Source organism: Oncorhynchus masou, chromosome 5, assembly GCF_036934945.1.
Source record: "Oncorhynchus masou masou isolate Uvic2021 chromosome 5, UVic_Omas_1.1, whole genome shotgun sequence".
Classification (NCBI taxonomy): domain Eukaryota; kingdom Metazoa; phylum Chordata; class Actinopteri; order Salmoniformes; family Salmonidae; genus Oncorhynchus; species Oncorhynchus masou.
This window is the reverse complement of record NC_088216.1, coordinates 16,571,057-16,593,666: the sequence shown is the minus strand read 5'-3', so window position 1 is coordinate 16,593,666 and position 22,610 is coordinate 16,571,057. Positions and strand designations below refer to the sequence as shown.

The window sequence follows — 22,610 nt, the reverse complement described above, 5'->3', positions numbered from 1 at the left end:
CCAATAAAGTCCACTGAAGAAGAAAAAGCGGAACAATTTCGTCTTTACAAATGTTTCCTTGTATGTGAGATAATTTACTTGTTCTCTATAATATCGTATAGATTTGGAATCGTGACATTATCTACGGTGGAGGAAAATATGCAGGTTTCTCGACTCATACCCTTACAGATATTTTCCTGTATGTGAGATAATTTACTCAGAAAACGAACTAGTAGCCAGTCGTTGTTGCCCATGGTGGAATAATATCAAACCCACAGACTCCTGAAGCACATATGTCCCACACGAACTCCCGAGTCTAGTTAGCATTTCGCTACCTAGCTAGGCTGTTTTATGACAAAACGGATGATCTGAATCAAACACGAACGTTAGTTAGCCATCCTCGCCGACAATGTTATTGTGGCGCAGGAATGTCATATGTGTTTTAAATTGAACTGGCATTGATGTTTTTGTTTACTACTGGTTTCAGATCTGAAGCAAGATACATTGTCGCCATGTTTTGTGTTTCGTTAAGGACTCCCGGAACTCTTAAAACAAAGTAACTGTACTACTGTAGCCAACAAGCTTATTTTCTAAGACAAGCGAAGAAATGCATAGTTTCAACAATGGATCCGGTAAGTCTGATTTCCTTTTAACAGTATAGGCCAGATGTGCTATCTAAAAAGTCTAGGCCTAGTATTCATAATCTGTGATCCACCACATCCCTGTGGACTGTGTTAGTGGATGGACAAAAACGACGGTAAAACTTGTTGGAATTTGTTTTCCTTCGGCAAAGTAACATACTACTTTATCATGTTTAGGAATCTGTGTCTATTACTTACTTATCTCTCCTTCCTCCTGTTAAACCTCCACTGATTTGAAAGTTTGATGATCCATTATATGACCAGATACTCACTCTACGATGAAAAGACATCTTCTTCTGTGGGGTTTATTGGCTGTTGGCATCCAACGTTATGGTGCATTAGGCCACCTACTGTATTGTGGGACAGGGATCAAAGAACTAAATCCTATCTGCATCTGCCAGCCCCGTTTCACTTAAAAAATACAAATATTTGCAACTCTATCTTATGATGTTCTACTCAGTATGCTTATCAAACTAAATTCCTGTAGCCCGTTCTCCCTCATACTAGATCAGTCTCTCTCTTTCCCTATCATACTGCCCACACTGTATCAGTACATTCTCCACTGTCTCTGTTTCCTGGAGGTAATCACATCTTCCTGTTGAATGATTTCCTATCACATTTAATCACTTATTCAGCTGGCTGTGTCCTACTCTTAGCCTTGTAAGGAAAGCCTCCTCTCTTCTGTCCATTTCTACCATCCTCCACTACTTTACTCTGTACCTGGAATAGGGGTGGCAGGTAGCCTAGTGGTTTAGAGCGTTGGGCCAGTAATCTGAGCCGACTAGGTGAAAAATCTGTCAATGTGCCTTTGAGCAACTTAACCCTAATTGCTCCAGTAAGTCGCTCTAGATAAGAGTTTCTGCTAATTACTAAAATGTAAACAATGAGAGGCCTGCCCTTATTGTCACTGTTCCACTGCTCCTGCCATCTCTGCCCATATCATTCCCTTAGCTCATTGGCACCTCAACTGCCTGTTTAGCTAGCACATCTACTTCCTCCCCCACATGGGCTGGGACCCGAGCAAAGCTTATATGGACACCCATCTGTCTCACCCGGGCAGGAATTTGAATTCACTCATGTCGTGCTCCTTGTCTGCTATTTGACCTTTATTTAACCAGGCAAGTCAGTTAAGAACAAGTTCTTATTTTCAATGACGGCCAAGGAACAGTGGGTTAACTGCCTGTTCAGGGGCAGAACAACAGATTTGTACCTTGTCAGGTCAGGGATTTGAACTCACAACCTTCCGTTACTAGTCCAACGCTCTAACCACTAGGCTACCCTGCCGCCCCCTATGTGAGCTAAATGTTGTAGACTCATAAACGCAGCACATGAGTCAGAACATATAACTACACTGTATGGTTTGACTTCCTCCGCCCACTGCAGTACGGTCATCAGCTCTGCCATGTACACAGCTACGGCCATCAGCTCTGCCATGTACACAGCTACGGCCATCAGCTCTGACATGTACACAGCTACGGCCATCAGCTCAGCCAGGTGGTCTGTAATACGTCTCCTCACAGCCACTTTCCTGTTCAACAAAGGCTGGTCCAGTCTGACCTGTCCTTGGGTCTTTTGATCCATCTGTATATATGGGCAAAAAATACTGATTTATCATTTACATTTACATTTAAGTCATTTAGCAGACGCTCTTATCCAGAGCGACTTACAAATTGGTGAATTCACCTTCTGACATCAGTGGAACAGCCACTTTACAATAGTGCATCTAAATCATTTAAGGGGGGGGGTGAGAAGGATTGCTTTATCCTATCCTAGGTATTCCTTGAAGAGGTGGGGTTTCAGGTGTCTCCGGAAGGTGGTGATTGACTCCGCTGTCCTGGCGTCGTGAGGGAGTTTGTTCCACCATTGGGGGGCCAGAGCAGCGAACAGTTTTGACTGGGCTGAGCGGGAACTGTACTTCCTCAGTGGTAGGGAGGCGAGCAGGCCAGAGGTGGATGAACGCAGTGCCCTTGTTTGGGTGTAGGGCCTGATCAGAGCCTGGAGGTACTGCGGTGCCGTTCCCCTCACAGCTCCGTAGGCAAGCACCATGGTCTTGTAGCGGATGCGAGCTTCAACTGGAAGCCAGTGGAGAGAGCGGAGGAGCGGGGTGACGTGAGAGAACTTGGGAAGGTTGAACACCAGACGGGCTGCGGCGTTCTGGATGAGTTGTAGGGGTTTAATGGCACAGGCAGGGAGCCCAGCCAACAGCGAGTTGCAGTAATCCAGACGGGAGATGACAAGTGCCTGGATTAGGACCTGCGCCGCTTCCTGTGTGAGGCAGGGGCGTACTCTGCGGATGTTGTAGAGCATGAACCTACAGGAACGGGCCACCGCCTTGATGTTAGTTGAGAACGACAGGGTGTTGTCCAGGATCACGCCAAGGTTCTTAGCGCTCTGGGAGGAGGAAACAATGGAGTTGTCAACCGTGATGGCGAGATCATGGAACAGGCAGTCCTTCCCCGGGAGGAAGAGCAGCTCCGTCTTGCCGAGGTTCAGCTTGAGGTGGTGATCCATCATCCACACTGATATGTCTGCCAGACATGCAGAGATGCGATTCGCCACCTGGTCATCAGAAGGGGGAAAGGAGAAGATTAATTGTGTGTCGTCTGCATAGCAATGATAGGAGAGACCATGTGAGGTTATGACAGAGCCAAGTGACTTGGTGTATAGCGAGAATAGGAGAGGGCCTAGAACAGAGCCCTGGGGGACACCAGTGGTGAGAGCGCGTGGCGAGGAGACAGATTCTCGCCACGCCACCTGGTAGGAGCGACCTGTCAGGTAGGACGCAATCCAAGCGTGGGCCGCACCGGAGATGCCCAACTCGGAGAGGGTGGAGAGGAGGATCTGATGGTTCACAGTGTCGAAGGCAGCCGATAGGTCTAGAAGGATGAGAGCAGAGGAGAGAGAGTTAGCTTTAGCAGTGCGGAGCGCCTCCGTGATACAGAGCAGAGCAGTCTCAGTTGAATGACTAGTCTTGAAACCTGACTGATTTGGATCAAGAAGGTCATTCTGAGAGAGATAGCGGGAGAGCTGGCCAAGGACGGCACGTTCAAGAGTTTTGGAGAGAAAGAAGAACTGGTCTGTAGTTGTTGACATCGGAGGGATACTGGTCTGTAGTTGTGAGTGACATCGGAAACTCCGATGGATCGGATTGTTGGGCGTCGACCTTTTTTCAAAATGGTTGACAGAACCAGTCATCTGCAGAGAGGATGAGGTTGAGGGGGAGGGGGAGGAGGATTCAGGAGGGAGGAGAAGGTGGCAAAGAGCTTCCTAGGGTTAGAGGCAGATGCTTGGAATTTAGAGTGGAAGAAAGTGGCTTTAGCAGCAGAGACAGAGGAGGAAAATGTAGAGAGGAGGGAGTGAAAGGATGCCAGGTCCGCAGGGAGGCGAGTTTTCCTCCATTTCCGCTCGGCTGCCCGGAGCACTGTTCTGTGAGCTCGCAATGAGTCGTCGAGCCACGGAGCGGGAGGGGAGGACCGAGCCGGCCTGGAGGATAGGGGACATAGAGAGTCAAAGGATGCAGAAAGGGAGGGTTGAGGAGGCAGAATCAGGAGATAGGTTGGAGAAGGTATGAGCAGAGGGAAGAGATGATAGGATGGAAGAGGAGAGAGTAGCGGGGGAGAGAGCGAAGGTTGGGACGGCGCGATACCATCCGAGTAGGGGCAGTGTGGGAAGTGTTGGATGAGAGCGAGAGGGAAAAGGATACAAGGTAGTGGTCGGAGACTTGGAGGGGAGTTGCAATGAGGTTAGTGGAAGAACAGCATCTAGTAAAGATGAGGTCGAGCGTATTGCCTGCCTTGTGAGTAGGGGGAAGGTGAGAGGGTGAGGTCAAAAGAGGAGAGGAGTGGAAAGAAGGAGGCAGAGAGGAATGAGTCAAAGGTAGACGTGGGGAGGTTAAAGTCGCCCAGGACTGTGAGAGGTGAGCCGTCCTCAGGAAAGGAGCTTATCAAGGCATCAAGCTCATTGATGAACTCTCCGAGGGAACCTGGAGGGCGATAAATGATAAGGATGTTAAGCTTGAAAGGGCTGGTAACTGTGACAGCATGGAATTCAAAGGAGGCGATAGACAGATGGGTAAGGGGAGAAAGAGAGAATGACCACTTGGGAGAGATGAGGATCCCGGTGCCACCACCCCGCTGACCAGAAGCTCTCGGGGTGTGCGAGAACACGTGGGCGGACGAAGAGAGAGCAGTAGGAGTAGCAGTGTTGTCTGTGGTGATCCATGTTTCCGTCAGTGCCAAGAAGTCGAGGGACTGGAGGGAGGCATAGGCTGAGATGAACTCTGCCTTGTTGGCCGCAGATCGGCAGTTCCAGAGGCTACCGGAGACCTGGAACTCCACGTGGGTCGTGCGCGCTGGGACCACCAGATTAGGGTGGCCGCGGCCACGCGGTGTGGAGCGTTTGTATGGTCTGTGCAGAGAGGAGAGAACAGGGATAGATAGACACATAGTTGACAGGCTACAGAAGAGGCTACACTAATGCAAAGGAGATTGGAATGACAAGTGGACTACACTTATCGAATGTTCAGAACGTTAAACTTACGTAGCAAGAATCTTATTGACTAAAATGATTGAAATGATACAGTACTGCTGGAGTAGGCTAGCTGGCAGTGGCTACGTTGTTGACACTACACTAATCAAGTCGTTCCGTCAAGTGTAATAGTTTCTACAGTGCTGCTATTCGGGGGCTAGCTGGCTAGCTAGCAGTGTTGATTACGTAACGTTACGTTAAAAGAAAGACAATAGCTGGCTAGCTAACCTAGAAAATCGCTCCAGACTACACAATTGTCTTAGATACAAAGATGGCTATGTAGCTAGCTAGCTACGATCAAACAAATCAAACCGTTGTACTGTAATGAAGTGAAATGAAAATGTGATACTACCTGTGGAGCGAGGCGGAATGTTGACCGGCTTGTTGAAGTTCAATTCGGAAGACGTTGGCTAGCTGTTGGCTAGCTAGCTAGCAGTGACTCCTACGTTAAGGACGACAAATAGCTGGCTAGCTAACCTCGGTAAATTAAGATAATCACTCTAAGTCTACACACTCTAAACTACACAATTACCTTGGATACGATTTATAGTTTCCAGTTGCCTTGGATCATGGATCAACTCCCTGTCCTACTTTACTCTCTCCAACACGTGTAAACCAACTACTGGAGGTGGGAGGAGCCATGGTGGACTCACAGTGATAGGTACCGTGGGGCTAAAGTCCCTGACATACAATCCCATCTGCCTCTTCTGGTTCTCACCCACCCATCCAAAGCTATTATTCTGTCCATGTTCATTCTCCTAACTTTTCTGTAGCTCCCCTTTTGTGGGGTGAGACACCACGTTCCTGTAACTAAACCCAATAATGAATTCCCAGCGATTGCCTTCTAATATGTAATGGCAATGACAAATACTTTAAAAAAATGGAAGGCAGTTGTTAACAGTCAAAGTCAAAAATGTATATCATAGATATATTCTTTTTGTGGAAAATGTTCTTTTTTGATTTTAAGTTTAGGGTCATGCATAAGGTTAGCAGTGTGGTTAAGATCAGGTTTAAGATGTCATTTTAGGAAGATACATTTTTGAAAAGGGTGGTTTATGACTTTGTGGCTGTGGTAGCTGGTGTCAACCTGGCCATTCAGTGTTTTTTCTCAAAGTTGCTGGCATGTCACGTGTCCTTCTTTTATCAGTACATCATAACAACCTAATCATTATGGAACGTATATTCAATCAAATAAGCCACAAGTCGCCTCTTCCTCTTTGTTTCAAAAGGAAATGACTGGTATAATAAATATGGTGGAAACTAGCCCATGCCTCCACCAACCCAATACTATTAGATTAGTGGGAAGTAGTGAACGATTGAGCATATGAGGAAAAGGAGTTATTCTAGGGATACACCCAAATCAATCAGAGTTGTAGACTAAATTAATCAAATATTTAGTTTAATAATTAACTATGAATAATATTTCTTGTGTCCAACAGGACAAAGCTATTCCGTTCCCCTCTACACTCCTGGAGTCCCCAGGTCAAACGTCTCCCGGGACCGCTTTACTGCTGGGTCTGGTTGACTGCAGGAAAACACCGGGGCAGAGAGGAGAAGAAGAAGAGAAGGAAGATGGAGATTTGATTTCATTAAGTAAGAACCATGGTGTGTAGATTAGACTACAGTCTGCTTCTGAAACGATAGCGGAGGTGATCCCAATTTTAGCTTCAAGATGGCGGCAATTTGAAAAACCAAAAAAGTAGATTGTTCAATGTTCCAATAAATCAACACAACGTTGCGCACCATTGTTTCAGAACTCAGTGGATGGTGCTAAAATAATGACGTCATATCAGAATTCTGCCATCTCTATGAACTTTAGTCATTAATTGAATAATTATATATTGATGAAAATATCGGTCATTCCACCGATATTTAAGTGTACCTTGGTCCAAAAATATTTTTCACCTAATTTTAACATTCTGTCATGTACATCTAAATACATGTATTTTTTTTTTCATTTCAAAACATTGAATTAAAATATTACTACACCAAGTGCCTATGTGCCAAATAAAGTAACATGCTGACCACACTGCTCGCGTCACATGCACATAAATGGTGTTCAATCATTGCACCCACGCTGCTCGCGGGCGTCAGCGATCGTCAAATAGAAATTGGTTCAATTTGTGACACTCAACTGCCTGCAAGTTCGGCATTTCCCATCTCCTCGTTGGTTTTTAGGAGCATATCCCATGTGGGTGATTGAAAGATGAATTTAGGTCCACACTCCGGTAGGTTGTAGTAAAGCTGTAAACTTGGTTGCCAACCGCCATATAAAGTTCAAAGAAGAAAAAGAAGCCTCAAGGAAGGATGAGAGATGATGAGAAACAAATTCGGTTTACCATTTTATCTGTGGATTAATTGTCAGTTGCATTTCAGGTAAATAACAACCCAATGTTTATATACCAGGACAAGTTAGCTAGCAGCAGCAAGCTAGCGAGCTAAATTGCCAAACATGTTTAATGCTTTATGACCTGTCCCCAAATGAATATAATTGGTTAATTTTGTTTTCATATTTCAACCTGCGTGTCCTGATCGCTTCTGGTGTGGATGAACAAAATCAACGCGCACGTGATGGCGCGCGCAGATACACGCGTGCCTGGTTTGGTCAGCATGTAACAGGGTTGCTTTGGTCAGCATGTAACAGGGTTGACCGTAACAGGGGACTACTGAAAACAACAAAACCAGCCGATTACATGGGTAAAATAGTGCTTTAAAGGATCCAGAAAAATGAGTGTGACATGGGGAATGGAGGGTTGTTTTGTGCAGCAGGGAGAATGCAATCTTCACAAAAAAATGTAAATGTTAAAACATTGGTAGCATGTCTGGGTTAAAGGGTTGACTTGCTCAGTTCTCCAACACAAAACAGCAGTAAATTGACAAAAAAAAAGTAGAACCAGCTCACCTGCTTTTACTCTGATTTTACTATTAGATGTTCAATGTATCTTTTTTCTTTAAAAGGAATAGTTAAACCATATTAAAATGAGAGTTCAGTTCATGTAACAGGTTTGACCTTAAAATGAGGGTCACTAATCACATTGATAATAATCTCCAAAAAGGACTTTGTCAAAGCAACAAAATAACTAGTGCTCCTACAATGAGTGTGTTTACATGCACACATCATTTGACATTAAACTAGTTATGGCAGTTGGCCCGAGTATGGCATTAGTCATGTAAATTTCTTACTCTGTTTATCTTAATTGGCTTAAGGTCATAATCGAGGTAAGCATACGCCTTTGAAAACACCTGAGCAATCTTGAGAATTCATTAGGACATGTAAAGGCCTTCATCAGATTCATAGAGGAATATTTCATCTGTGCATGCACGAGCAGCGCACGTGTCATTATTTTGCACGAATTCACTGTCGTGACATGACTAATGTGTTGACTGCTATTTTATCAAAACAACAATCATTATGTGATTAAATTAATCATGTAACAATTAACTCAGTAGTAACTTGGGGCACCACGGGAGAAGTTATTTAACGAGTTACTACCTCCCGACTAAACTCTACAGATATAAATATCTCTTACCTCAATCACAGTCAATTATTAATTCTTACCTCATCAGTTTCATTCTGAATTCAGTGATACACAAATTGGCTAATTTATTTACTAACTACCACATAGAAATACATACTCACACAGTATAGGTTGAATTAATTACTAACATCATGCAAGGAAAAGTCCCTAGTTGACTAAACCGATATGACGGCTTGTCACACAATGAAAGGAAGGGGCAAGATAAAGAGAGCGGGAGAGACCAAGAGTGTGGGCTGGTATATGCATGTGGAAGCTATGCTCATGAGAATGAATACTTTGCACATGAATAACTGATCATTCGAAAATAATTGCAATGTATATATTTACACTTGTATGTCTTGGTCGTCTCTCTGTTGAAAACATACGGTCCGTCTATATGGGGAGTAGTTCGATTGAAGTCTGGTTGTTCACCAGAGGTCACAGTGTCCTTAGTTGTAGTCGTAGGCTTCTTTGTTCTGGAAATGTGTTTTAGAATGGATACATCAGAGTACCACACGGTGGTGGGAGGGAAATGTTCTTCTCCTCTCGTCTTCAATAGACTGGATCCTTCAATCGCGGTGGTCCTCGGTCGAGTTTACTAGACTAAAGTACTTAAACAGCTGCAGACTGAATGTTCCGACATTGTCTTTATGTTACCATTTTCTGGTCTTGTAGAGTCTTACCGTTTGTGATGTCCAGCTCAACACTGTCCGTATACTGGTCTCAATGGTTGATTATTCAGGGTACAGCTACGACCACTTTCCACACCGGCAGCAACCCGGCACGTTTTGGTCTCTTTTTAAATTGCAACCATTTCAACGTGTTTCACCGCTCCACAATGTCTGGTCTAATGTACATTTTGTTAGGAGTCCTTTTATGCACTCGCATTGGAGGGTGGTTTCATCACGTTGCCACAAATTTCTTAACAAACTATAGTTTTGGCAAGTCTGTTAGGACATCTACTTTGTGCATGACACAAGTAATTTTTCCAACAATTGTTTACAGACAGATTGTTTCACTTATAATTCACTGTATCACAATTCCAATGGGCCACAGGTTTACATACACTAAGTTGACTGTGCCTTTAAACAGCTTGGAAGATTCCAGAAAATGATGTCATGGTGTTAGATTCTGATAGGCTAATTGACATAATTTGAGTAAATTGGAGGTGTACCTGTGGATGTATTTCAAGGCCTACTTTCAACTCAGTGCCTCTTTGCTTGACATCATCGGGGGGGGAAAGAAATCCGTCAAGATCTCAAAGAAAATTGTAGACCTCCACAAGTCTGGTTCATCCTTGGGAGCAATTTCCAAATGCCTGAAGGTACCACGTTCATCTGTACAAACAATAGTACGCAAGTATAAACACCATGGGACCATGCAGCCATCATACCGCTGAGGAAGGAGACACATTCAGTCTCCTAGAGATGAACATACTTTGGAGCTAAAAGTGCAAATCAATCCCAGAACAACAGCAAAGGACCTTGTGAAGATGCTGGAGGAAACAGGTACCAAGTATCTATATCCACAGTAAAACGAGTCCTATATCGGCATAACCGGAAAGGCTGCTCAGCAATGAAGAAGCCACTGCTCCAAAACCGCATAAAAAAATCCAGACTCTGGTTTGCAACTGCACATGGGGACAAAGGTTGTACTTTTTGGAGAAATGTCCTCTGGTCTTAGGAAACAAAAATAGAACTGTTTGGCCATAAAGATCATCTTATGTTTGGAGTAAATAGGGGGAGGCTTGCAAGCCGAAGAACACCATCCCAACCGTGAAGCACGGGGTGGCAGCATCGTGTTGTGGGGGTGCTGCAGGAGGGACTGGTGCACTTCACAAAATGTATGGCATCATGAGAAAGTAAAATTATGTGGATATATTGAAGCAACATCGCAAGACATCAGTTAAAGCTTGGTCGCAAATGGGTCTTCCAAATGGACAATGACCCCAAGCATACTTCCAAAGTTGTGGCTTAAGGACAACAAAGTCAAGGTATTGGAGTGGCCAACACAAAGCCCTGACCTCAATCTTATTGAACACTTGTGGGCAGAACGGGAAAAAGCGTGTGTGAGCAAGGAGGCCTACAAACCTGAATTCACCCAACTTATTGTGGGAAGCTTGTGGAAGGCTACCCAAAACGTTAAACAATGTAAAGGCAATGCTACCAAATACGAATTGAGTGTATGTAAACTTCTGAACCACTGGGAACGTGATGAAAGAAATAAAAGCTGAAATAAATCATTCTCTCTTATTATTCTGACATTTCACATTCTTAAAATAAAGTGGTGATCCTAACTGATCTAAGACAGGGAATTTTTACTTGGATTAAATGTCAGGAATTGTGAAAAACTGAGTTTAAATGTGTTTGGGTAAGGTGTATGTAAACTTCAGACTTCAACTGTATTTAGATATACGCAAAACAACTGTTGACATGATTATTGTTTGAATCCCCACCAACCATTTCCCACATTCTGTATGGGAGATATATTGTTTCATTATCCACTTTTGGATGTTGGCGTTTTGGCGGCAAATTCTCTCTACACACAAAGGATTTTTGACTTCTTGATACTGCCACACACGAGAGAGAGAGTTTACGACCGGTCGTTAAAGTCCTAGAACACGTTAAAGTCCCCCCCCCCCCATCAACCAGGAGGGAAAGTCATGACAGCAGTGAGTTAGGGAAACTGAAAGTATGAATCTTAGAAATAGTTTTCACATAATTTCATGTCTGAATTTCAGAATCAAATATGCTAATCTAAAATAACATGGTCACACGCAATTTTCTGCATTTATCAAAGTCCCATCAGTTAACCTGCTATTCATTGTCTTTGTTTCACAGAGGACAGCCCAAACCGTTGCTCTCTCAGTGGGAGGGGCTTATCATCTGGGGAGCCTCAACAACAACATGATGCTGACAAGAAAGAGAAGAGTCTCTCCATATCAGAACATCTCAGTAAACACCAGCAGAGACTTACAGGGAAGAAACCTCACCACTGCTGTTCTGACTGTGGGAAGAGTTTTGCTAAACAGACAGAATTGATAATTCACCAGCGGATTCACACTGGAGAGAGGCCTTATAGCTGTGATCAGTGTGGGAAGAGCTTCAATCAATCAGGACACCTGACTACACACCAACGCATACATACAGGAGAGAAGCCTTATAGCTGTGATTGGTGTGGGAAGGGCTTCAATCAATCAGGAGCACTGACTACACACCAACGCATACACACAGGAGAGAAGCCTTATAGCTGTGATCATTGTGGGAAGAGCTTCAGGATGTCTGGAGATCTGACTGCACACCAGCACATACACACAGGACAGAAGCCTTATAGCTGTGATCAGTGTGGGAAGAGCTTCAATCAATCAGGAGACCTAACTGCACATCAGCGCATACACACAGGAGAGAGCCTTACAGCTGTGATCAGTGTGGGAAGAGCTTCAATCGTTCAGGACACCTGACAACACACCAGCGCATACACACAGGAGAGAGGCCTTATGGCTGTGATCAGTGTGGGAAGAGCTTCAATCATTCAGGATCCCTAATTACACACCAGCGCATACACACAGGAGAGAAGCCTTATGGCTGTGATCAGTGTGGGAAGAGCTTCATTCTTTCAGGATCCCTAATTACACACCAGCGCATACACACAGGAGAGAGGCCTTATGGCTGTGATCAGTGTGGGAAAAGCTTCAATCATTCAGGACACCTGACTACACACCAACGCATACACACAGGAGAGAAGCCTTATAGCTGTGATCAGTGTGGGAAGAGCTTTAATCATTCAGGAACCCTGAGCGAACACCAACGCACACACACAGGAGAGAAGCCTTATAGCTGTGATCAGTGTGGGAAGAGCTTCAATCAATCGGGACACCTGACTATACACCAACGCTTACACACAGGAGAGAAGCCTTACAGCTGTGATCAGTGTGGAAAGAGCTTCAATCAATCAGGAGACCTAACTGCACACCAGCGCATACACACAGGGGAGAAGCCTTACAGCTGTGATCAGTGTGGGAAGAGCTTCAATCGTTCAGGAAACCTGATTGCACACCAGCGCATACACACAGGCGAGAAGCCTTACAGCTGCGATCAGTGTGGGAAGAGTTTCAATCATTCAGGTGCCCTGACTGCACACCAGCGCATACACACAGGAGAGAAGCCTTATAGCTGTGATCAGTGTGGGAAGAGCTTCAATCGTTCAGGATACCTGACTATACACCAGCGCATACACACAGGCGAGAAGCCTTATAGCTGTGATCAGTGTGGGAAGAGCTTCAGGAATTTAGGACACCTGACTACACACCAGCGCATACACACAGGAGAGAGGCCTTATAGCTGTGATCAATGTGGAAAGAGTTTTGCTCGAGATTTCACCCTGACCAAACACCATCTCACACACACAGGAGAGAAACCTTATAGCTGTGATCCGTGTGGGAAGAGTTTCAGGACGTCAGAACACCTGACTAAACACCAACGCATACACACAGGAGAGAAACCTTATAGCTGTGATCAGTGTGAGAAGAGTTTTTCTCAAGATTCCAGCCTGACTACACACCAGCTCACACACACTGGAGAGAAACCTTACTCCTGTCTATGTGGAAAGAGCTTTGCTTATTCAGGGTCATTGAAAAAACACCAGAAAGCTCAAACATGTTTTCTTTCATCTCCCTCCTCTCTGGCACCGGTTCCAGATCCCTAAAAGTTTAATAGAAAACATCTTGTGAAGAGTCATCCAACTCCCATTCTCTAACTGTTTAAGTCTGATTACCATGGTAACGTGTAGATAATATGCAGCTCTGGATCCATGTGTCAAGCGTCTCGGAGTAGGAGTGCCGTGTGTGTCTGGTGGGGGTGTTCAGAGCTGTATTTAATTAATTCCTATTATCTATTAAATAACTTTTATGTAGAATAATATTTCAACAATACCAGGTGTGTATTCATGTGTGGGGGAAATGTTGTCTGAAGAAAAATTGTTCATCTTGTCGTATACAATCATTGGTTCCTGTAGAGGCTGGGTAGAGATGTGAGGGGAGAGATGGTCATGAACCCTCAGACCCTTTGGCAGAATGACCAGAAGAAGTTGTATAAGTTAAGATAGATGACGCCAGTCACATGCAGGAACCAAATGTTAATGATGAATTCATGATGAATAATGTAAATCATGCAAATGTAACTTGTCTGTGTAAGCAGTATATAAGAGAACAAACGGGACTGCCCCGAAAGAGCTCCTGACCGATGTGTACTGTGGTGCATTATGTTTGTTGCAATTTCTCCAGCTGGCTGATATAAAATAATTATTCATTAAAGTTTGACTGAGTTCCTGGTAGTAATTTCCACGATACATGTATTCAATACAAAAACACATTAAAGTCCTCTTATGCAGTTACCCATGACTCTGTGTGTGTCTCTCTCTCCAACATAGAGTCCGCCTGATCCTAACAGTGACACATACACCGCTCTGAACATGAGGACCAGGTCACCACAGTACGACCCCACAGCAAGTCCCTTGTTATGTAGGGAGTGAGTGACAAAGGGGCAGAGGAATCTGACACTGACCTGTAGCACCACCTGTACTCTGACAACTCCACCTACATCTGGTACACCAACTCAAAGTGACCTGTAGCACCACCTGTACTCTGACAACTCCACCTACATCTGGTACACCAACTCAAAGCCCCAGTCAGCAGTGAGGATGCAGGCAGATACTCCTAAACAGTAGAAGGACCTAAATGTCTCCAGTCTCCTGGACAGGTGAGTCTGTTGGAGTCAGTTGACTGAGAGCTACAGTGGTCTGTGTGGAGATGGACTCAATGACAACATCAGTGTAGCCTGGCGAAAGTAAACCCAGCACAGGACACACAACTCATTTGGGTTTGTTCATTTTGTCAAAGCTTACATTTAAAATCGGATAATGTAAGGTGAAGTCACCATCAAGTAAAGTTCAGTCTAAATCACCATCAAGTGAAAAAAATCTGTTAGTAAAGTGCATAAAAACAATATGTACAATAAGTACAAAATGAACTGCAGAAAGAGTAGTGGCTCTGCTTTCAACAACAAAAATACAATAAAATACAAAGACCACAATGTTCACAGTTAGAATGGACTTTCTATCGTTTCAAATGTCTGAGTACAAGATGTCCATCAACAAAAAACTAAAATCCATTCTGTCATCAATTCCAATATGAATGCTTCCACGCTGTCCACGTGCTACCCTAACCCCATATGGAACAGTAGATCCTCATCTCTCCACAGCGTGGTTCTGAGAGCCCTGGTATTCAGCTAGCAAGAAGCTAACATCCTCATATCAATCTGAAAGTATCAACAGGCTAACATGACCATCTGGCATTTTAATATTACAAAACAAACTCTTATACATTGCAGATGTAAAATATGAGATACCCATCCAGATTATTTACCCATCTCAAATCAAATGTTGTTTTGGTCACATACACATATTTAGCAGATGTTATTGCAGGTGTAGTAAAATGCTTGTGTTCCTAGCTCCAACAGCGCAGTAGTATCTAACAATTCACAACAATACACAAATCTAAAAGTAAACGAATGGAATTAAATAAATAAATAATAATAATAAATAAATATTAGGACGAGCAATGTCGTAGTGGCATTGACTAAAATACAGTGGAATAGAATACGGTATATACTGTTAGGTTCTAATTTTTCAGAGTAAATAACTCACCGACACTAGAGAAGCTTAACCAAGTTTAATTCTTCCCAAAGGGTCATTACAGCTGTAATTCAGACCCCCCAAAAATCTCACACAAGTACTGATATTTAACTCTTTCTCCTAGGCTGAGTCTCCTCCTCCACACCTCTGAACAGCCAATGCATCCCTGTTGCTAGACAGAACCTTAGTGATATCTGTTCTTCCTCACTTCATCTAACCTGACCTCTACCCCAAAGTGCTCACTCCTCCCCAACTCAAGGCTGTCATGGTTATTAATACCAGACTGTGTCTCCTCTCAGAGGAGCCCTGATGCTAACAATAACATATCCTGACATAATGTAAACGTTATACATTACCCTCTCTCCCTCAGTAACATATCCTGACATAATGTAAACGTTATACATGACCCTCTCTCCCTCAGTAACATATCCTGACATAATGTAAACGTTATACATTACCCTCTCTCCCTCAGTAACATATCCTGACATAATGTAAACGTTATACATGACCCTCTCTCCCTCAGTAACATATCCTGACATAATGTAAACGTTATACATGACCCTCTCTCCCTCAGTAACATATCCTGACATAATGTAAACGTTATACATGACCCTCTCTCCCTCAGTAACATATCCTGACATAATGTAAACGTTATACATGACCCTCTCTCCCTCAGTAACATATCCTGACATAATGTAAACGTTATACATGACCCTCTCTCCCTCAGTAACATATCCTGACATAATGTAAACGTTATACATGACCCTCTCTCCCTCAGTAACATATCCTGACATAATGTAAACGTTATACATGACCCTCTCTCCCTCAGTAACATATCCTGACATAATGTAAACGTTATACATGACCCTCTCTCCCTCAGTAACATATCCTGACATAATGTAAACGTTATACATGACCCTCTCTCCCTCAGTAACATATCCTGACATAATGTAAACGTTATACATGACCCTCTCTCCCTCAGTGACATATCCTGACATAATGTAAACATTATACATGACCCTCTCTCCCTCAGTTACACTGTTAGTTTCTAAGATCTCCACCCGTCTCCCCTTATCAATGCCTGCCACATGTCATCGCTTCCCTGCACTCAACACCTTCCAAGCTTAGTTGCACCCACTATATACCTTCCTCCTATAACCCTTCACTTCTGGTGTCGACCCTTAACCTTAGCACTCCATCAATGACATGAATAACTAACATTTCATATTCTCAGAACCCAACAATACATATGAAATTAGTAAAGCAGTACAATATGTAAACATTATTAAAGTGACTAGTGTTCCATTATTAAATTGACCAGTGATTCCATGTCTATATAGGGCAACAGCCTCTAAGGTGCAGGGTTGAGTAACCGGGTGGAGGCCAGCTAGTGATGGCTGACTAAAAGTCCACTATGATTAACTCTTCTCCGCCGGCGTCATCTTGGAGCAGCCTCTGGGATAAGTTAAATTGCCCTGGGGGGTACGAACAAAGGATCCAATTCGGGAAAGTTGTATTCCTGGTCATAATGCTGGTGAGTTACATTGGACCCATAATAAGTCATATTGGACCCATAATGGATTACAACAGCTCTCCAATGTCATTTCTTGCTCTCGCTCTTACACAATGTGCAGGCGCAATCCCATAACACCTTGTACACATTATTTACTGATCTCTTAAATGGACAGTGTCATCTAGTGGATAGAAATGAATACAGCAATGTGTTTTAACCACCTGGCTACATCAGGCCATGACCACTACTGCAGCAAAGAGAGTGGACAGAGGCGAGCAGGATGATGTTCACTACACAGGCGAGCGGGATGATGTTCACTACACAGGCGAGCGGGATGATGTTCACTACACAGGCGAGCAGGATGATGTTCACTACACAGGCGAGCGGGATGATGTTCACTACACAGGCGAGCGGGATGATGTTCACTACACAGGCGAGCGGGATGATGTTCACTACACAGGCGAGCGGGATGATGTTCACTACACAGGCGAGCAGGATGATGTTCACTACACAGGCGAGCTGGATGATGTTCACTACACAGGCGAGCAGGATGATGTTCACTACACAGGCGAGCGGGATGATGTTCACTACACAGGCGAGCAGGATGATGTTCACTACACAGGCGAGCAGGATGATGTTCACTACACAGGCGAGCGGGATGATGTTCACTACACAGGCAAACAGGATGATGTTCACTACACAGGCGATGATGTTCACTACACAGGCGAGCAGGATGATGTTCACTACACAGGCGAGCTGGAGGATGTTCACTACACAGGCGAGCAGGATGATGTTCACTACACAGGCGAGCGGGATGATGTTCACTACACAGGCGAGCGGGATGATGTTCACTACACAGGCGAGCAGGATGATGTTCACCACACAGGCGAGCGGGATGATGTTCACTACACAGGCGAGCGGGATGATGTTCACTACACAGGCGAGCAGGATGATGTTCACTACACAGGCGAGCGGGATGATGTTCACTACACAGGCATCCACCACAGAAACCAGGAAGTGCCTGTCTGTTGCAAAATAGACTGTTTTTGAGAAATATTGATGGCTGTTGTGTTGTTGAGATGCCAGTAGAGAGCACTGTAGTACAGTCCACTGGAAACAACATGTTTTAGTGTAGCTGGTGAGACCTACAGAAGCGCAGAGAAACCACAGGCTTATTGGTACGGTCCAATTATGTTGTTGCATTTATTTTAAAGGATTTTAATGGGGATATTTTCCAACTTTCCTTCCAGTATAGTACATGTTCTCCAAAAAAGATGTTCACATGTTGTTTATAAGCACATCAGTGGCGTGTTGGTTGTCAGGAAAAGGCATCATGGGTACAGGAAGCCAGCTGTGCATCAACATCTTAGACCCTCAGTACATCTGGTTGGTGTCAACCACAGAACTCACACTCTTGTTGCCCCCCCCCCCCCCATTTACACTCAGAACAACCTCAATTCATCGGGGCATGGACTCTACAAGGTGTCGAAAGCCTTCCACAGGGATGCTGGCCCATGTTGACTCCAATACCTTCCACAGTTGGTTGGATGTCCTTTGGGTGGTGGACTATTATTGATACACAAGATAAACTGTTGAGAGTGAAAAGCCCAGCAGCGTTGCCGTTCTTGACACAAACCAGTGCGCCTGGCACCGACTACCATACCCCGTTCAAATGCACTTAATGAATATTTTGTCTTGCCCATTCACCCCCTCTGAATGGCACATGTACACAGTCCATGTCTCGAGGCTTAAACATTCTTCTTTAACCCGTCTCCTCCCCTTCATCTACACTGATTAAAGTGGATTTAACAAGTGACATCAATAAGGGATCATAGCTTCCCCTGGTCACCTGAGCAGGTGTTCCTAATGTTTTGTATACTCGGTGTAGACGGTCTTAAAAAGGAAGTATAGTTCTGTATCAGCTACTTGTGTCCTGACCCATGTTCCCTCTAATGTTTTGGGGCACTGAGCAAATTTGAGGTCTTGTGAGTGGAAACTTGAACATTGTGAGAATTGTGTGCAACTTCCAGCACACATTTACAGTGAACACTGAGGCTTTACCCTTACAGTTACAGACCAAGTAAAATATGAATGAATTCATGTCAAGCCTTTCATGAGGTAAAAACACATTTAAAAGTCTCGTGTAATGTAGGCCTGCATTGAACACCACATATAGACTACTACCCGGCTATTGTGGTTATTGGAGCATAAAGTAGGCCTACCAACAAAACCAATGGAGCAAATCCTAGAACATTATCACATGGAAATAGCTTTTCATTTCTATGATATAGCCTACAGTAGCCCATATGTGGTGTTCAATGCAGGACTAAAATTCTGCTTAATCTAACTGCACTGTCCAGTTTACAGTAACTATTACAGTGAAAGAATACCATGCTATTGTTTGAGGAGAGTGTACAGTTATGAACTTGTGAATGTATGAATAAACCAATTGGGCACATTTGGGCAGACTGGATACAAGACTGCCCCCCCCAGAAATGCAGGCTATTGTCTTTGTATTGTCTTTTACCAGATCTTTACCATTTTACCAGATTCACATTTCCACATGGTATCAAGAATATGCAGAATCTTGCTTCAGGTCCTGAGCTACAGGCAAATAGATTTGGTGTGTCATTTTAGGCGAAAATTGGGGAAAAAAAGGGTCCGATCCTTACGAGGTTTTAGAGACCTCTTGAAGTGTATTCTACACGTTCTGAGAATAAAACCGATTCAGACCAATACATGAATAATCATGCTGTGTGTCACGTCGGCTCCTCTCCTTGTTCGGGCGGTGTTCGGCGTCACCGGCCTTCTAGCCAGCACCGCTCCATTTTTCTTATTTCCATTTGTTTTGTCTTATTTCCATTTGTTTTGTCTTATTTCCATTTGTTTTGTCTTGTTCCATACACACCTATTCCCTAATCACATTGCATGTATTTAGTCATCTGTTCCCCTCCATGTCTTTGTGTGAAATTGTTGTATGTTATGTGGGTATTTACCACGCGCCTGATTTTTGGGCACGTTTATTGTATTCTGTGCTGTCGTTTTGGATCTGAATAAAAGTGTGCCTGTTACTACACGCTACTCTCCTGCACCTGACTTCGCCTCCCTTACACACCCTTAACACTGTGTGCTAAGTATCAGCTGTAGTTATTTCACCAGTTATCAAGTGTTTTAGTTGTCTCCCTTTATGTTTCTAAGACTGCAGGGTGGGAGATGCAACAATGGCCTTGAGAACAGCAGGAAGTGTGTTGGTGGTCTTTCTCTGGTCTGTGGCAGGTATGGACTCATTCATTTCTTACCCTCTTTCTCTGTATTGTTCAATCTACACATAGAGCCTTCAGAAAGTATTCACACCCCTTGACTTTGTTTCACATTTTGTATTTCACAGCCTGGATTTAAGATTCATTGAGATTGAGACTTTGTGTCCTACATACAATACCTCATCATTTCAAAGTGGAATTATGTTTTAAGAATGTTTTGCACATTAATAAAAAATGAAAAGCTGAAATGTCTTGTGTCAATAATTATTCAACCCATTTGTTATGGAAAGCATAAATATTTTCAGGAGTAAAAATGTGCTTAAGTTGCATGGACTCACTCTGTGTGCAATAATAGTGTTTAACATGATTTTTGAATGACGACCTCATCTCTGTACCCCACACATACAATTAAGTATCTATAAGGTCCCTCAGTCGAACACGGAATTTCAAACACACTGAATTTCAAACACAGATTCAACCACAAAGACCAGGGAGGCTTTCCAATGCCTCGCAAAGAAGGGCACCTATTGGTAGGTGGGAAAAAATACAAATAAATGGAATATCCCTTTGAGTGTGGTGAAGTTATTAATTACACTTTGGATGGTGTATCAATATACCCAGTCACTATTTTTTATTTTACCAGGCAAGTCAGTTAAGAACAAATTCTTATTTTCAATGACGGCCTGGGAACAGTGGGTTAACTGCCTGTTCAGGGGCAGAACAACAGATTTGTACCTTGTCAGCTTTGAACTTGCAACCTTCCGGTTACTAGTCCAACGCTCTAACCACTAGGCTACCCTGACGCCCCACTATAATGATATAGGCGTCCTTCCTAACTCAATTGCCGGAGAGGAAGGAAACCGCTCAGGGATTTCAACATGAGCTAATGGTGAGTATAACGGTTGTGATTGGAGAAAACCGAGGATGGATCAACAACATTGTAGTTCATCTACAATACTAACCTAAATGACAGAGTGACAAGAAGGAAGCCTGAAAGGAATAAAAAATATTCCAAAATGTGCATCTTGTTTGCAATAAGGCACAAAAGTAAAACTGCCAAACAAATGTGACAAAGAAATGTACTTTGTTCTGAATACAAGGTGTTATGTTTGGGGCAAATCCAACACATCACTGAATACCACTTGTGGTGGAGTCTAGGGATATGGCCTTCACTGTTCTGTTCAGGGATTTATATATATATTGTTTTACTTTTACCACTTTTTCTCCGCAATTGGTAGTTACAGTCTTGTCCCATTGCTGCAACTTCCATACGGACTCTGGACCGAAACACACACAACCCTGTCCAGCCGCACTGCTGCTTTGTTCAGGGACTTTCCAAGACCACTATGAGCCCGGTGACGTCGCGACCGGCTAAAAGGACCTGGGGAGAGGTGTTGCGAGTGAGTGCGTAGGCGGGTGTGTTGCAGAAGGAGAAGAACGATAACGAGTAGAGAAGAGCCGAATTCAAAAGGTAACATAAATTGGAATAAGAGGACGTACTATATCTGGAAAAGGATTGTTCCATACCCCAGAATGACTGTCATTTTCGCCTTTGGTTTTAACGTAAATTCAATCGATGGGGTAGCTACCACTAAAGTTACCAGACAGAGTGATGTTAGCTAGTTACCCACCGGAGTGATGGACATCACAATGTTGTTGTTTTTGTCGCTTTGTCTTGTCCAGGTCGCAGTTGTAAATGAGAACTTGTTCTCAACTGACCTCCTTGGTTAAATAAAGGTAAAATAAAAATTATATTAAACAATCTGAGGAGCTGCTTACAGTCGGTTATTTTTTAACGTTTCACCCTATACTATTAGGAATGCTGCCACTACTATTAAGTACTGTGGTGAGGTTAAATGTGTTGGACAACAGAAACACAGCTCTGTTTGTTACTCAACCTCCCAAGCCTGATCTGAGAGAGACTTGTTGTTTAGCAATGATTAACAAACTATTTGGCAGAGCTTGAAGATTAAAAAATATATATAATGGTCAAATTGTACAATCCAGGTGTGCTAAGCTCTTAGACTTTCCCAGAAAGACTCACAGCTGTAATCACTGGCAAACGTTATGCAACAAAGTATTGACTCAGGGGTGTGAATACTTATGTAAATTAGATATTTCTGTATTTCATTTTCAATAAATTTGCAAATATTTCTAAAAACGTGTTTTCACTTTCATTATGGGGTATTGTGTGTAGATGGTCGAGAAAAAATCTAGTTAATCCATTTGTAATTTAGGCTTTAAAACAACAAAGTGGAATAAGTCAAGGGGTATGAATAGTTTCTGAAGGCACTGTAAATATCTACCTACAGTATGCTAGACTAACCAAGGCAAGCTAGCTTTACCATAGACCTACATACACAATTCGAAAATATCATTAAACAATTAAGGATAAGTCTTTCACACCTCACTGATTGACACTTCTCTATGGATTCTTATGACCCTCAAATCAGCAACTAAGGCAACAAAGTGTGGACAAAAA

The 22,610-nt window shown here is 43.4% G+C and overlaps 1 pseudogene; it reads left to right on the top strand.

Annotated features, from left to right (window-relative positions):
* Positions 1-14,056, top strand: LOC135534343 (zinc finger protein 883-like; annotated as a pseudogene).
* Positions 14,057-22,610: the final 8,554 nt, after the last annotated feature.